The sequence below is a fragment of the Mastomys coucha genome, unplaced genomic scaffold (assembly GCF_008632895.1).
Source record: "Mastomys coucha isolate ucsf_1 unplaced genomic scaffold, UCSF_Mcou_1 pScaffold16, whole genome shotgun sequence".
Classification (NCBI taxonomy): domain Eukaryota; kingdom Metazoa; phylum Chordata; class Mammalia; order Rodentia; family Muridae; genus Mastomys; species Mastomys coucha.
Window position 1 is genome coordinate 39,704,039 of NW_022196898.1, and position 16,617 is coordinate 39,720,655.

The following is a 16,617-nucleotide window of genomic DNA, read 5'->3' on the forward strand; positions in this document are numbered from 1 at the left end:
TTTTTTTTGTTATCAGATCATGTGTGTAAAGAGTGGAGGGGCTCTCTCTATTCCTCAGTGGCAGGCAGAGAAGCATGGCCAAGTTTGGGGTTTCTTCTTGTCTCTGAGCCGTCCAGCTTCTGGTTCCTGGACAACCAGGCAGTGCCCAGCAAGGGCTTTTGTGGCTTGGGCCTCTGTTATACCAGTTATTGGTTGGCCACTTGGACAAGCTCTGAGCCAACATTGTCACAGCATGTCTTGAACCAGGTCAGATATGGGTCCAGGGCTTTGTGACTGGGTCAGTATCCTGGTCCCACCACTGGAAGTCTTGCCAGGGATAATGGTATTTTATGATAGAGTCTTACTAAGTTGTCTGGGCTGATCTTGAACTCATGATCCTCTCCTCTCAGCCTTTCATGCAGCTGATGTTATAGGCTTCTGTCATATCTAGCACAAAAATAAAGGTAAAATGGTATGATATTTCAGATGAAAATGTAAATAAATGAAGGACGTCCAAATAATAAAAACAAGAGTAAAATGATGTTAAAATTTCATGTGTAAGAACATTGCCACATGTTTTACAAAAGCAAAAGGTGGCATCTACCACTGTCAGCAACAGTTCCTGGTTTCCTTGATACATATGTTTCCAGAATTCCTAAACTGGAATTCCCTACATGTGTTGTGGCTGGAGATGCCTAAAGGTGCTTTTTGACGAACACATTAGGATGTGAGGATTCAGGTCATGGTAAGAGCAGCCTTGGAGTGTGCTGGAACCTATCACTAAGTAGTACACAGTAGCTGTCAGTGCCCTAACAAGTGGACAGATTCTTTAAGGATGCTAGATCTGAGCATACACCTTAAGGGTCTGAAAATCAGTGTTGGAAAGCTGTATGTCTGAACCTCTCTGATTAAGTGCAGAGGTGGGGGGAAGGGCTGAAGAGTTTCAAGGAAGCAGTATCATATTTGAGGAGGCATGAATGGTGAATGTATATGAGGGCTATAGGTTCTGAAGTCCTAATGAGGACACATAGTGAACTATTTTTCTGGGATTATAATCTTTTATTTCTTTCCCAGAATTCAGCCCTTGTTGAAAGGAAAAGGGGATGGTAGTTGAGAATGAGCTGACACCACAGCCCTCAGACAAGTGGAGCAGACCCATCCCCACAGACCTGACATTCCTTGATGTCAGGGACACAATCCATACACCACTCCAGGCAAAGGATGGTAAGGATTACTGAAGGCTGCTTTTAGGAAGGAGTTGTGGGAGATGTAGCTATCTGGCTCTTTCCCAGGGAGGAGGTACCTGTGTTTTTTTCACAGGGTGTTCTCAGCTATGTCCTAGTTTTATCTGAGTTCTTTTTGTTGCTTTAGTCAGAGTCAGCCTTAAACCTTCTATCTTGGTCACATCTCTTTTGTTTTGGATCAATCCTTGATACTTCCTTTTTGGGAAGCTAGAGACACCTTGCTCTATTCCCAGGGAAAGAATACCCTCTAAGAAAGAACTCAGGTGACAGCAGATGATGGCGAGGTTATAGAGAAGGAGGAACACTCCTGCATTGCTGGTAAAATTGCAAGCTGGTATAACCACTCTGGAAATCAGTTTGGTGGTTCCTCAGGAAATTGGACATAGTACTACCAGAGGACCCAGCTATACCACTCTTGGGGATATACCCAGAAGATGCTCCAACATGTAATAAGGACACATACTCCACTCTGTTCATAGCAGCCTTATTTATAATAGCCAGAAACTGGAAACTATTCAGCTGTCCCTTAACAGAGGAAGAGGAATGGATACAGAAAATGTGTTACATCTACACAATGGAGTACTACTCAGCTATTAAAAACAAAGAATTTATGAAATTCTTAGGGAAATGGATGGATCTGGAGAAAATCATCCTGACTGAGGTAACCCAATCACAAAAGAACACACATGGTATGCACTCTCTGATAAATGGATATTAGCCCAGAAGCTCAGAATACCCAAAATACAATCCACAAACTACAAGAAACTCAAGAAGAAGGAAGACCAAAGTGTGGATACTTCGTTCCTTCTTGGAAAAGGGAAGAAAATACCCATGGAAGGAGTTGCAGAGACAAACTATGGAGTAGAGAATGAAAGAAGGACAGTCCAGAGACTGCTCCACCTGGGGATCCTTTCCATATACAATCACCAAACCCAGATACTATTGTGGATGCCGGCAAGTGCTGCCTGACAGGAGCCTGATATAGCTGTCTCCTGAGAGGCTCTGACAGTGTCTAACTAATACAGAAGTAGAGACTCACAACCATCCATTGGACTGAGCATAGGGTGCCTAATGAAGGAGCTAGAGAAAGGACCCAAGGAGTTGAAGGGTTTGCAGCCCCTTAGGATGAACAACAATATGAACTAACTAGTACCCTCAGAGCTCCCAGGGACTAAGCCATCAACTAAAGAGCACACATGGTGGGACTCATGGCTCCAGCAACATATGTATAGCAGAGGATAGCCTAGTTGGTCATCAATGGGAAGAGAGACCCTTGGTCCTGTGAAGGTTAATGTCCCAGTGTAGGGGAATGCCAGGGCCAGGAAGTGGGAGAGGGTAAGTTGGTGAGCAGGGGGATGGGGGAGGAAACAGGGTTTGTCTTTGTTTTTTATATTTTTCTGGAGGGGTAACCAGGAGAGGAGATACCATTTGAAATGCAAATAAAGAAAATATCTAATAAAAAAGAAAAAAAAAGAAAAAACGAAGTCTAGAGGTGACAGTGGTTGGAGGAGTGAAGTCTAAGTCTGAAGGATGAAAATGCCAGGCAAAATGAAACCCAATGCCTAAAAATTGTTCTTATTTTGGGCTTGTACCACAGTAAGAGCCAAGATTTTAAACTCTACTAAATACAAAACAAACAAAAAGACTTTATATACTCATGTTCATTTAAGAAAATAGTAGTAGTGATATGTTATTTTTAAGTATACAGCTAATATGTTTGGAGTTTTTTAAAATTTATATTGAGAAAAATGGATTTTCACTATTGCTGTAGATGAGCATCTACATAAGACTGTTAAATCAATTGTTGTTTTATATCAAACAACTTTTATAATAGTTATTTTTATTTTTATAATATTTTATAAATTTTAAGGAATACGACAAAAATATAGATATTGAAGGGGGTCTATGGGAGGAGCAGTGGTACAAAAGGGGAACAAGAATGTGATTCAATTCTATTTAATTAAAATATGTTTTTAAATGTTAACAAATTCAGATAAATTGAAATCATGTAACTTTTCTGATAATGCAATAAAAGTTAAAAAAAATAAAAGAAAATGCTAGGCAAGGCAGATCAAGTCAACTAAGCCCTCAACTGTTGGTTGGGCCAGCTGAGGGTCAGTGGGTTGTGGGCATGAATGTGCTTGTTGTTTAGCTATCCTATCTTCTCAAGGGGGAGAGACTCCATGAGGTTCAAATGAAAATAGTGGGGAGGATTCTCCTACCTACTCTCTTTAAGAGAACCTAAATCCACAATTCTTCAAAGGTGATTAGTAGGGACAATTCTGAGCCATTGACTCAGGGGTTCTTTACCCTAGGAGCTCCCTAAAGGAAGCTAAGAAGGCTATGAAACAACTCCAGCCTCCTGAGAGAGCCACTTGGATTCACACATCATAAAGATCTTCACAGATATTGCCCAGTTAGACCTATCACCAGCTCTGCAGAATTCTTGGGAAGGGAAACACATCTACCTCACTTCTAAGATAAAAATACCATATTCTAAAGTAACCATTTATTGTGTCACGTGGAAAGGCAGTATGGACTTAAAAATGGGTTTGTAATCACTCATGCTCCATTGTTCACACTGCTAGAGTTCAAGTATCCTCCCCAGACAGCATTGCCTGGGTCTATTTCAGAAAAACTTCTAGAGGTTTAGTGTTGTATTAGAATTATTGGCAGAGATCAGTGAAGAAGGCCTGGGCCAAGGTTGAAAATGGCTGGCATTTTGAAGAGGCCAGCTGCTTTTGTTTCTGCAGTGCCAAGGCCCACATTTACAGGCTAAATGTGGGCACTCCCACTCAAACAGTTGGCACACGTCCAAGATGGGACAGAGTCACAGTGGAATGCCCAAAGATGAAAGCAGACAAACAAGTTGCTGGTTGTCATCTCATTATGATTTAATGAGGGAATTTGAGCTGCAAGCAAGAACAGATCTGTCTAGTGCTCATTCTACTGAGAAGGATAAATCTAGGAGGCAGAAGCATCATGGAAGGCAGTGGCCTGAAGAAGACATTATTGCTCCCCATCCCACAGCTCAATAAATAGGCCTATGTGACACAACATTCTTTGTAGTTCTGGTTGAACAGGTGCAAAGTGGACACTTCTGATTAGTGTCTATGGCTATCCTTTCTGAGGCTTGGCCATAGCTGGAACCCTGGCCATGGCCACATGGTGACTCTCTTTATGTGTATTAATCAGTATCCTATCTATGAAAGCCAAAAATTCTTCCAAGCTCAGGTGTTTATCTTTATTTGTGTTGAGGTTATCTACAATGTAACTCATGGCTTTCTCATCCTTTTTCCCTTTCTGTAGTTAGAAGAGAAACATCTGTTAGTGCTACTCATGGGCATAGAAGAGAGCTAGAGGGCACTGTCAGTGATATTGTGGAAAATCCAGGGGATCAATTTAAAAATTGAAACGATGGACTGAGCACTCATGGTGGAGAAGATGCTTCCAGGCATAAAGATTCTGCAATCTACGTTTAATAACAACTTCTCCTCTAGCCCACCAGCCAGCAGAGGTAGTGGAAGAGAAAAGTTATTAGGATATGAGGGAAGTGAACCTGTTTAGCAATAGTTCTTTGGGGGCAAGCTCGATCTGCTTTCTCAGCAGTTCAGTTCCATAGCAAACACCAAATATGACTCAGCAGCTTCAGACCAGTTCTGTAGGTAGGCAGACACCAGGCCCAAGCGGGCAGCTGTAGTTCAATCCTGAAGAAGCCATCAGGCTCACCAACTGGCTCAAGAAGAGGCTACAGAAGTGGCAAGCTGCTGCACAAAACTAGAGAGCACTTCTTGGGCATCTTCCTCCCTCACTAAGTTAAGCCTTACCTTGAAGAAGCTTAGCATGTCCTATTCACCAGCTGTTTGAGTTCCTTTTGGCTCAGGGTACTAGGGCCTCCCTCCTTCCCAAAATTCTGGTGGAAGGTTTTGATGATTTTCTCCATGCCTCATTTCATCAGTGACTTTGAGGGTTGTCTATTTTTGCACCCTATTTGAATCCTGGAGAAGCAAAGATGTGTATAAAAGAATGGGCTGCCAAGCTTTCTGGACCTGGTCTCTGTCCACTATCAGGAAAGAAGTAGAGGGAGGACATACACAATAAAAGAAAGGAAAGGGTGTGATTGAGTGGGGAGCTACCCTTTCATCCACGTGTAAAAGATGAATTTCAGAGCACGATGAACGTGACAGAAAGCAAAGAATGGTGAAGTAAGAAGCTCTTAGGCAGTTGTAGAAAGTCACAAAGCTGTCAGGATAAAGAAGGCAGGATCTGGTAGACTGATTTGGAAGAAAGAAAGGCTGGGAATGGAAAAAAGAACTGGAAGGCAAGCTCCTGATTAGGGAAGCTGAGCTGACTTACCAAAGCTGAGGGGCCACACAATGCTTGGCAGAGTACTGTAGGCCTAGCTATAGGCAGCCCCTGGCTGACATGTTTACCCCATCCCAGGATAGATTCATCACAGATGAGCAGTGTGGTGTTTCTGTATAGGGTGGGAGAGAATTGAGAGGTAGGGCAGGAAGTGTAAATCTGTGGATGGAAGACTATTAATAAGAGACTAGAAAATGGAGGCTGATATCCTTTATGATTTTTCACCAACATAATCCAGATATTCAAAATAGCTAGGTAGAGTACTCTAACTGACATCACAGAGCAGGTACCTGGTGTTGAGTCACTCAAACCTTTGACCTTGATTACATCTAATCAGCTAGGACTACCTTCATTTACATGTCCTTGGTTTACATGGTCCTAACTTGCATGGTTGAGATTGCACACATAGAAATTACATTCACAACAACTCATTCTAGTTACAAGAATTGTATGTCAATCAGTCATGTTTGTCTTCATTTACATGGTATGAAGTATATGCCAAGAATCTGCATACAAAAACACTGTGTGTTCTCTCAAGTGGGTACCCCAGCAGCCCGCAGTCTTAGGTTGTGAGCCAGTCTCTAATTCCTGCCTACATAGAAGCTTTCTTGTAACACACAATAGAATATTTTATGACTAAAAACTCATTAATTATTTTCCAATTATTATAATATATCTTATATCTAACCAACTACCTTGGAACCTTGTAATGATGTATGCTTTGGGAGCAGGTACCATTTTTCCTTCTTTCTCTGGTTCCTTGTGCATGTACTGAATTGTCTTAGATACCTGAAGGTTTATGCCTATGGCCAGGGTTTGATTTATGACCTGTGAAGCTCATCACTCTTGCTGTTGGGTTGTATTGGCTTGCCTCCAGCTCTTGACTTTTGGTTCAGAGACACTAATCTCAGAGACACCCCACGAGTTCTGGCAGGGCATTTTTGGTATGCTGGGATAGGAACTTGCTTCAGTAAAGGCTGCACATCTGGTTTCTGGTATGACCTTTCCACTATGCTAAGGATTGAGAGACCCCAGGTATTCTGAAATGAAGTTGAGATCCTTGGAGAACAATTCAGTTAAGGATTGGGAGCTGTGATTTGTCTTCCCCTTTCTCAGGAGGAAAACTCAAAGATCTGAGTGCCTCCAAAAAGAAACTGGAGAGAGGATATACCAGCAGCTTGAAAGCACACCTGAAAGCTCTAGAACAGAAAGAAGCAAACACACTCAAGAGGAGTAGAAGGCAGGAAAGAGTCAAAGTCAGGACTGAAATCAACCAGTTAGAAACAAAAAGAATGGTACAAAGAATCAACAAAACCAAGAGCTGGTTATTTGAGAAAATCGACAAGATAGATAAACCCTTAGCCGAACCAACTAAATGGCACAGAGACAGTATCCAAATTAACAAAATAAAAAATGAAAAGGGAGACATAACAAAAGAAACTGAGGAAATTAAAAAAATCATCAGATTCTACAAAAGCTTATACTCAACAAAACTGGAAAATCTAGGTGAAATGGATGATTTTCTAGACAGATAACACATACAGATCATGTTAAATACAGATCATGTAAACCCTCAGGAAATAGAAGTAGTTATTAAAAACCTCCCAACAACAATAACAAAAAAGCCCAGGGCCAGATGTTTTTAGTGCAGAGTTCTACCAGGACTAATACCAATACTCTTCAAACTATTACACAAAACAGAAACAGAAGGAACACTACCTAATTTATTCTATGAAGCCACAGTTACTTTGATTCCTAAACCACACAAAGACCCAACAAAGAAAGAGAACTTCAGACCAATTTTACTTATGAATATCGATGCAAAAGTACTCAGTACAATTCTTGCAAACCCAGTCCAAGAACACATCAAAAGTATCATTCACCAAGTTCAAGTAGTCTTTGTCCAGGGATGTGAGGATGTTTCAATATACAAAAACATATCAACAATATCCACTATATAAACAAACTGAAAGAAAAAACACATGATCATCACATTATATGCTAAAAAATCCTTTGACAAAATTGACCCCTTCATGTTAAAAGTTTTAGAGAGATTGGGAATTCATGGCACATACCTAAACATAATACAAGCAATATATAGCAAACCAACAGCCAATGTCAAATTAAATGGAAAGAAACTTGAATAATCCCACTAAAATCCAGGATAAGACATGGCTGCCCACTTTCCCCCTATCTATTCAATACAGTACTTAAATCCTAGCTAGAGCAATTAGGCAATAGCATGAGGTCAAGGGGCTACAAATTGGAAAGGAAGAAGGAAAAGTATCACTATTTGCAGATGATATGATACATAAGTGACGCCCCAAATTCCACCAGAGAACTCTTCCAGCTGATAAATAACTTCAACAAAGTGTCTGGATATAAAGTTAACTCAAACAAATCAGTATCCTTCCTTCATACAAATGATAAACAGGCTGAGAAAGAAATTAGGGAAATAGCACCCTTCACAAGATCCACAAATAGTATAAAATATCTTGGTGTAACTCTTACCAAGCAAGTGAAAAATCTGTATGACAAAAACTTCAAATTCCTGAAGAAAGAAACTGAAGACCTCAGAAGATCAAAAGATCTCCATGTTCATGTATTGGAAGGATTAACATAGTGAAAATGGCCATCTTACCAAAAGTAATCTACATATTCAATGTAACCCTCATCAAATTTCCAATACAATGCTTCACAGATGTGGAAAGAGCAATTCTCAACTTCTTGTAGAAAAACAAAAACAACAACAAAAAACCAACCTAAGATAGCCAAAATACTTCTCAACAATAAAGGATCTTCTGGGGGAATCACCATCCCTGATCTCAAGCTATACTATAGAGCAATCGTGATAAAAGCTGCATGGTATTGAGACACAAACAGCAAGCAGATTAATGAAATAGAGTTGAAGACCCAGAAAGACAGGCGGTGGTGGCTCATGCCTTTAATCTCAGCCCTTGGGAGGCAGAGCCAGGTGGACTTCTGAGTTCGAGGCCAGCCTGGTCTTACAGAGTGAGTTCCAGGACAATCAGGGATACTCAGAGAAACCCTGTCTCAAAAAACCAAAAGGAAGACCCAGAAAGAAACCCACACACTTATGGACACTTGATCTTTGACAAAGAGAGTGAAAAACATACAGTGGAAAAAAGAAAGCATCTTCAACAAATGGTCTAACTGGGAGTGTGCATGTAGAATGCAAATAGAATCATATTTATCACCTGCACAAAGCTCAAGTCCAAGTGGATCAAGAACCTTCACATAAAATCAGATACACTCAATTTAACAGAAGAGAAAGTGGGAAATAGCCTCTAACTTATTGGCACTGGGGGAAATTTTCAGAACAGAAAACCAATGGCCCAGGCTCTAACATCAATAATTGATAAATGGAACCCCAGGAAATGGAATATCTTTTGTAAGGCAAAAGACATCATTAATAGGACAAGTTGGCAACCTACAGATTGGGAAAAACTTCACTACCCCTACATCTGATAGAGGGCTAATATCCAAAATATAAAAAGAACTCAAGAAGTTAACCTCCCCAAAACCAAATAACCCAATAAAAATGGGGTACAGAGCTAAACAGAGAATTCACAACAGAAGAATATCAAATGGCCAAGATGCACTTAGAGGAATGTTCAAAGTCAGAGAAATTCAAATAAAAATGACCCTGAGATTTCACCTCACACCAATGGCTAAGATCAAAAACTAATTGACAGCACTTCTCCATTGCTGGTGGGATTGCAAACTGGTACAACCACTCTGGAAATCAATCTGGGGGTTTCTCAGAAAATTGGAAATAGTTCTACTTCAAGATCCAGCTATACCATGCTTGGGAATATACCCAAAAGAGGCCCCACCATACCACAAGGACATGTGCTCCACTATGTTCATAGCAGCCTGATTTGTAATGCCCAGAAGCTGGAAACAACCCAGATGCTCCTCATCAGAAGAAAGGATACAAAAAATGTGGTTCCTTTACATGTTCAGCTAGGAAAAGGGAAGACATTGTGAATTTTGCAGGCAAATGGATGGAACTAGAAAATATCATCCTGAATGAGGTAACCCAGTGTCAAAAGGACATGGATAGTATGTACTCACTGTTACATGGATATTAGCCAAAAAGTATAGAAAACCCAGGATATAACCCACAGAGTGTAAGAAGTGTAACAAACCGAAAGGTCCAAGTGACGGTGCTTTAATCTTACTTAGAAGAGGAAAGAAAATAATCATGGGAGGGATTTGGGTGGGAAGGGGAAGAAGGAGAAGAGGGGAACAGGTTCAGGTATGGGAGGGGAACAGGAGAAAATCCCAGAGGACCAGGAGAATGAATGTAAATATGCAGCCTTGGGGGCAGGGGGGTGACTAGAAAGTACCAGAGACCTGGGAGGTAAGAGACTCTGGACTCAGTATGGGTGACTTTAGTTAAGATGCCCAACAATGGGGAGAAGGACTCCAAAGAGTCCATCTCTAGTAGATAACAGGGCATCAAGTGGAGGGACAGGGTTAATAACCCACAGTCAAAATTTCTGACCCAGAATTGTTCCTGTGTAAAAGAACTGCAGTGACCAAAATGGAGAAGAGACTGAAGGAAAGGCAGGCCATCCAATGATTGGCCCAACTTGGGATCCATCTCATTGCAGGGGCACCAAGGTCTGATACATTACTGGTGTTATAATGTGATCCTCCTACCTGCGGGCTGGTTCTGTCAGACCCCACTTTGCCACATATAGCCAGGCCTCTCTCCAACCTCCTGCTAATAGCCACTCCTCTCTCCAAGTTCCTGTTATGCCGGAAGTCCCGCCTCCAGAGACTGAAGCCGATTGGGCCAAGTTGCTGACGGACTTGGGGGAGGGATTTTGCTTTACCTATCCACCTGCTTGCTTGTAACAAGGGAAATCTATTAATGATGGCGGACTGAAAGCATACCATGTGTCAGTCTCATTTTTTCAAACCCCTTCTCGCATTCTGGTACCCTTAATTTTTTCAGGCCCTGAATCCCATTCAAGAAGACCCATTCATATGTGTGGCTGCAGGCGGCTACATATAATGTGCTTACAGATGAGAGCCTGGCATGGCTATCCCCTGAGAGGCCTCACCAACAGCTGACTGAGACAGATATAGATATACACACCTAACCACTGGACTGAAGTTGGGGACCTCTATGGTTGAATTAGGGGAAGGATTGAAGAAGCTGAAGGGGAGGGTAACCCCATAGGAAGACCAGCAGTCTCAACTTATGTGGGGCAGTGTGGGGCAGTGGCCTGCTCAGGTAACTTAAGCTCAGTAGAGTATTTGGCTTTGAGCCCTGGAGCCTTCATGGGCAGTTTTCTGCTTGCAGGGGGCAGAAGGAGCTTGGCCATAACTCCTGAGTTTTTGGTTCCTGTTTCAATCACAACCCCTCACAGCTGTCCCTGCAGGAGATGTGTGCTTTATCAGGTAGACAATGCTCCAAGCCCCCAGCATTCTAGCTGGACCCTATCCCCAGTCATCTGACCACAGCACAGCCAGGCATGCCACGCCCATACAATAAAAGGGCCAGTTTGCCCCCTCCTCTCTCTCTTGCTCTTCCCTCTCTCTTGCTCTTCCTCCTCTTGCTCTCTTGCTCTTTTTCTCTGCTCTCCCTCTCTTGCTCTCTCTTCTCTTGCTCTTTGTTCTTCTTTTGCTTTCTTCCTTTCCTTTCTCTTTCTCCTTCTCTCCACTCTTTCATCTCCCTTTTCTCTACTTGACCAGCCTGTTTTCTCTTACCTACAACAAAATATCTCATTTATACATTGCCTCCCTTTTTAACTAACTCAAGCCCTGTTTGCAGGCCTCAGCACCAGGGAGAGAGACACCAGGTACAACAAACTAACCCAGACTCCAGGGAGCCCCCAGAGACTGAGCCATCAACTAGGCAGCATATATGGGCAGCACATATATAGCAGAGGACTGCCTGATTTGATCTCAGTAGGAGAAGATGTGTTTAATCCTTGAGAGACGTGAGTCTCCAGGAAAGGGGGAGGCCTGGTGGCAAAGAGACAAAGAGGGGGAGGAATAGGATGAGGAACTGTGGGAAGGGGGACCAGGAAGTGTGTGTGGGGGAATAGCTGAAATGTAAATTTAAAAAATCCAATTCAAGCTGTGTTGAAAGTAAAAAAGGGCAGGTTTATTTGGGAGCAGCTCACTGGTGCCAAGGAATGAGGCCAGGGAAGTCACTATGCAGTGGAAGACAGGAGGGAAGGTAAAGAGGAGAGAAAGAGGAGAGAGAGAGAGAGAGAGAGAGAGAGAGAGAGAGAGAGAGAGAGAGAGAGAGCTAGCTTCTGGGTGAGAGGAAGTCCAAAACTGGAAAGTTCAAGTAGGGACTGAGGGATGCTGGGAGAACCTGGAAGTCAGTTCTACTTTGGTATATTAAATAGACATCTCAGCCACTTGTCCCAGGTCTGAGTCCCAACAATGGCCAAGCTACCAAAAGCAATCTATAGATTCAAGGTAATCTCCATCAAAATTTCAGTGTGATTCCTCCAGAAGCTGGAATAACAACCTCAAATTTCATATAGAATCACACACTACTCAGGATAACCTAAACAATGCTGAACAACAACAACGAAAAGTCACCATAGGCATCACCACCCCAGATTTGAAGTTAACTACAGCGCTCCAGCAATAGCAATCACGTGGAACTGGCATAAACCAGATTGATTGGTCAATGGAATATGACTGAGGATGCACACAGAACCAGCCAGCCGCCTGAATTTTCACAGTGAGAATAATGGTACACATTGTAGAAAAGATAGCAGCTTTAAGAAAAGTGCTGTTTGAAGTCAGTAGCTACATGTAGAGGGATGTACATAGATTCCCTGTGTAAAACTCAACTCCGCCTGGATCAGGACCTCAACATAAAACCAGAGACCTGTTTGATAGAGGAGAAACTTGAGTAGCTTGAAATTAGTGGTACAGGACTTTCTAACTAGAACATTTTAGTACAGATATTAAAACTGACAACTGATACATGAGATTGATGCTCTTGAAACTCCAAAGCTTCTGTTTGAGCATAGAGGCGGCCTCCAGAATGGGAAAATACCTTTGCTACTTATTTATCTTGTTAGAGTGTTAGTATCACAAATATACAACAAAAGAAAACAATGAAACATCAGGAAAACAAACAACCCTACTACAATTGGGGCATAAAACTAAAGTGAGAGTTAAAAAAAGACAGCTGAGAGATGTTTAAAAGTGTTCAGCATCTTTAGCCAGCAGAGAAATACAAATCAAAATGCCTGAGAGGTTATCTTATCCCTGTCAGAATGCCTAAGATTAAAAAAAAAAAAAACAACCTTCCTCAAACAGATAAACAACATGAAAATAGCAATGAATACCTGAGAACACATGCTGATGTGGCTGTGGGGGTGGGGGCACTTCCTGACTGTGGATGGGAGTACAAAGAGGTTCAGCCACTGTGAGAATCAGTGCTGGGGTTCTTCCAAACAGCTGTACCTGATCCAGCTATTCCACTCTTGGGCATACATCCAAATGATTCTATATCCTTCCACAGAGACACTTGATTGGCCATGTTCATTTCTGCTTTATTCACAATAGCCAGGAAATGGAAACAGTTTAGATATCCATCAACTGGAGAATGGATAATAAAAACCTGGTATATTTACACACAAAAAAATTGTTCAGCAGTTAAGAAAAATGGAATTCAAAGGAAATGGATGAAGATGGAAACAAGCATTCTGAGTGAGGTAACCCAGACCCAGAAATACAAACTTTATAACTTTTTTCTCATTTGTGGAGTTCTTATCAGAGAAATCTCTAATGGCTGAGAAATACTTAAAGAAATGTTCAACCTCCTAGGTCTTCACCTAGCAGGTAAGATTCTACCTTACACCAGTCAGAGTGGCTAAAATCAAAATCTAAAGGACAGCAGTTGCTGGTGAGGATGTGGAGCAAGGGGAGGACTCTTTCATTGCTGGTGGGAGTGCAAAATTTTACAACTAGAAATCAAGTTGGTGGTTTCTTAGATAACTGGGAATAGTTCTGCCTGAAGACCCAGCTTTATATACCCAACTCCTCTTTATATACCCAAAAGATGTTCCATCATCCCACAAGTACATTTACTCAACTATATTTATAGCAGCTTTATTTATCATAGCCAGAAACTGAACACAGCCCAGATGTCCCTCAACCAAATAACAGATAAAGAAAATGTGGTTCATTTGCGCAATGGAATACTACTCAGCTATTAAAAACAAGGACATTTTGAAATTTTCAGGCAAATTGATGGAACTAGAAAATATCATCCTGAGTGAGGTTACCCAGGCCCCAAAGGACATGCATGATATGTGCTCAGTTATAAGTGGATATTAGCCATAAAATACAGGACACCTGTTCTACAATCCAGACTCAAGGAAGCTAACTAACAAGGGAGGGACAAGGAAAGAAGACTGAATCTCACTCAGAGGGGAAGTAAAATAGTCATCAGAGGCAGACGGAGGGAGGGAACAGGATGAGAAAGGGGATGGGGAAGGGAACTTGGGGGATCAGGATCAAGTGTAGGTCCAGGAGAGAAGTCCAAGAGAATGAATGGAGATTGGCAGCTGGCAAGAGGCAGGTATCTCTGGGACATGCCAGATATCTGGGATTGAGGAGGCTCCCAGGAATCTGTGGGGTGACTCTAGCTGAGTCTCTTAGCAGTGGGGATCATGGAATCTGAAGAAGCCATACCCTATAGCCTCGAAGGACACCCAGTGGTCGGAGAAGGACAGACACCAAATTACCCATAAAACTGTTGACCCTATATTTGTCCTGCCTACAAGATGTTCAGGGATAAAGATGGGGCAGATGGAGGGTTGACCAACCACTGACTGGTTCAAATTGAGACGCATCCTGTGTGCAGGAAACAATCCATGCCACCATTAATGATACTGTATTATACTTGCCGACAGGAGCCTAGCATTACTGTCTTCTGAATGACTCCACCCAGCAGCTGACTGATACAGATGCTGAGAACCATAGCCAAACATTGCATGGAGCTCAGGAAGTCTTGTGGAAGAACTGGGGAAAGGACTGAGGGCACCTGAGAAGATAGGAAGTCCACAGGAAGATCAATAAAGTCAACTGGCCTAGACCCTTGGGGGCTCCCAGAGAGTGAATCACCAACCAAAGAGAATACATATGTAGCATAGATGCAGCTTGGTTTTCACGTGGGTCTCCCTAAAAGTGGAGCGGGCACCATCACTAAATCTTTTGCCTACCTCTGCATGCCATTGCCCTAACTTGGCTGCACTGTCTGGCCTCAGTGAGAGAGGATGAGCCTAAGCCCTACAGTGATCCATTATGCTTAGGAGGCCTTCTGCTTCCCAGAGGAGGGGGAGGAACTGTGGGTGGTGGGGCTTTGTGAGGGGGCACCCAGAAGAAGGCGGGGGCTGCAATCAGAATGTAAAGTGATTGAATGCATAAATTAATGAAAAAAAGAGATTAGATTTAAAGCCCATTCCACAAGATTAGAACCCATATCTGGCACTGTTATTGGGGCCAAGAGCTTATGGCTAGACATATCATATTTCCCAAGGGAGAAACTACTACTGTTTGCACAAAATGGACAAAATGGTAGGCTGATTCTTGATAACGTATTATATCAATAGTTTAAAGTATTTTGAAATCCTAACCAGAGGATTTTATTTGCAGTAGATGCTGATTAACGCAGAGATCCACAACTGGCCACAGCTCAGAGAATGCCAAACTGTGTAATGTTTTATCCCACAGTGCTGTGGGTAGCACTTCCGTCACTATGAAGCCAGCTGTTTAGGAGGAAGGTTTTTTGTTTTTTATATCCTACAAATAAAATGTGTTGTGTCTTCAGCAATATTCCCTCTTCACGTAGTCATGGCAGGCTTCCAAGAGCAATGCCAATAGCCCATGTTGTGTTTTTTTTTTTCTTTGAGGGTGGGGAGGGGTTTCTGACCAATCACTCCCAGAGAGGTGTCTTATGCTTAAGTGTCATTGATTTTGAGTATCAAGAAAAAAAAAATAGGTTAAATTGTTGTGATTCAAATCCAGTGTCTGCTCATGGCTACCCTGCATCCTTCTTTTTCTGGGAAAACTTGTAGTCATGTATTCACCTCTTACATTTATTTTGTCCCTGAATTTAAACCCACTTGTCAAGCCTAGTATCTTCTAGGGTTCAACAGCTCCATCTTCAGAAAAACACTCTGACAAAGCTTTCAAACCCTGCCAGTGGAAGTTTCAGTTTCTGTGAATTCCTTAGCACAGGGCACATGGTTATTTTATGAAAACTATTTCTATGAACTTTTTACTTTGTGGAACTACCTGGAACTCCTGCCAGAATAACAAATGATAATAAAAGTTTACATATCATACTCTTCAGGTACATAAAAAGTTATAAGAAGAAACCTCTAACCAATGTTACAAGATTGGATTTGTTGCTCTGTTAGGGGTCAAATGTGAAATGGACATTAAAATGAGACTATAAAAATGAAGCCAATTACTCTCCAGAACTGTCATAAGCATGTTCCAGGAATCCCAAGCAGTTAACAAGAGAACGCTGTCACCTGATATCACAATACTGTAGCCTACTGTCCTCCAACCTAAGCTGTTGAGAATGAATGACTTGTGATCAACTGAGCCTGTCTTTTTTACATGACTGTGACTTGCATTCTTCTGACTTGCGTAGGAGTCAATGAACAAATAGAAATGACATGTACAGCAGCTCATGAAAACTTCCTAGAAAGGCATACTGGCCAATTTGAACCACTGTGCTTCGCATATCAGGAGTCTCATACCAAGAGATGATACACAAAGAAACTCACCCTAACTGTAAAAGAATACATTTTTATTTTTATTAATATGAAAACATCTCCCCCAAGTAGAGATCCCAGTCCCCAGCTTATTGTTTTAGCTTATAGCTGGTATTGTAACTGTCGTTCCCTCTGCTTCCTTATTTTGGTAGAGTCAATAAATAATTCTTTTTTTTTTTTAAACTTTTATTGCATTATGATGAGAAAAGTTACATGATTTCAATTTATCT

General features: G+C 41.8%; 1 protein-coding gene and 1 long non-coding RNA gene across 7 annotated transcripts in view; one reads left to right on the top strand and one right to left on the bottom strand.

Annotated features, from left to right (window-relative positions):
• Positions 1-10,370, bottom strand: part of LOC116093225 — a 13,003-nt gene extending 2,633 nt beyond the window's left edge. The window contains exons 1-2 of the long non-coding RNA XR_004119673.1: positions 10,278-10,370; positions 345-426 (exon numbers count right to left, since the gene is read on the bottom strand). This is a non-coding gene — a long non-coding RNA (uncharacterized LOC116093225). The remainder of the gene's footprint in view (positions 1-344; positions 427-10,277) is intronic.
• Pglyrp4 (peptidoglycan recognition protein 4) overlaps positions 1-16,617 on the top strand; it is a 63,065-nt gene that overhangs the window by 14,874 nt on the left and 31,574 nt on the right. For 2 of the 6 annotated variants that reach the window (XR_004119668.1, XR_004119671.1), the window contains one exon: positions 1,054-1,203. The exons of 1 other annotated variant lie outside the window; for it this stretch is intronic. The gene's annotated coding sequence lies outside the window, so the exon portion shown is untranslated. Of the gene's footprint in view, positions 1-1,053; positions 1,204-15,257; positions 15,433-16,617 lie in introns of those variants that run through there. 3 more of the 6 variants (XR_004119669.1, XR_004119670.1, XR_004119667.1) reach the window with 3 other exon arrangements.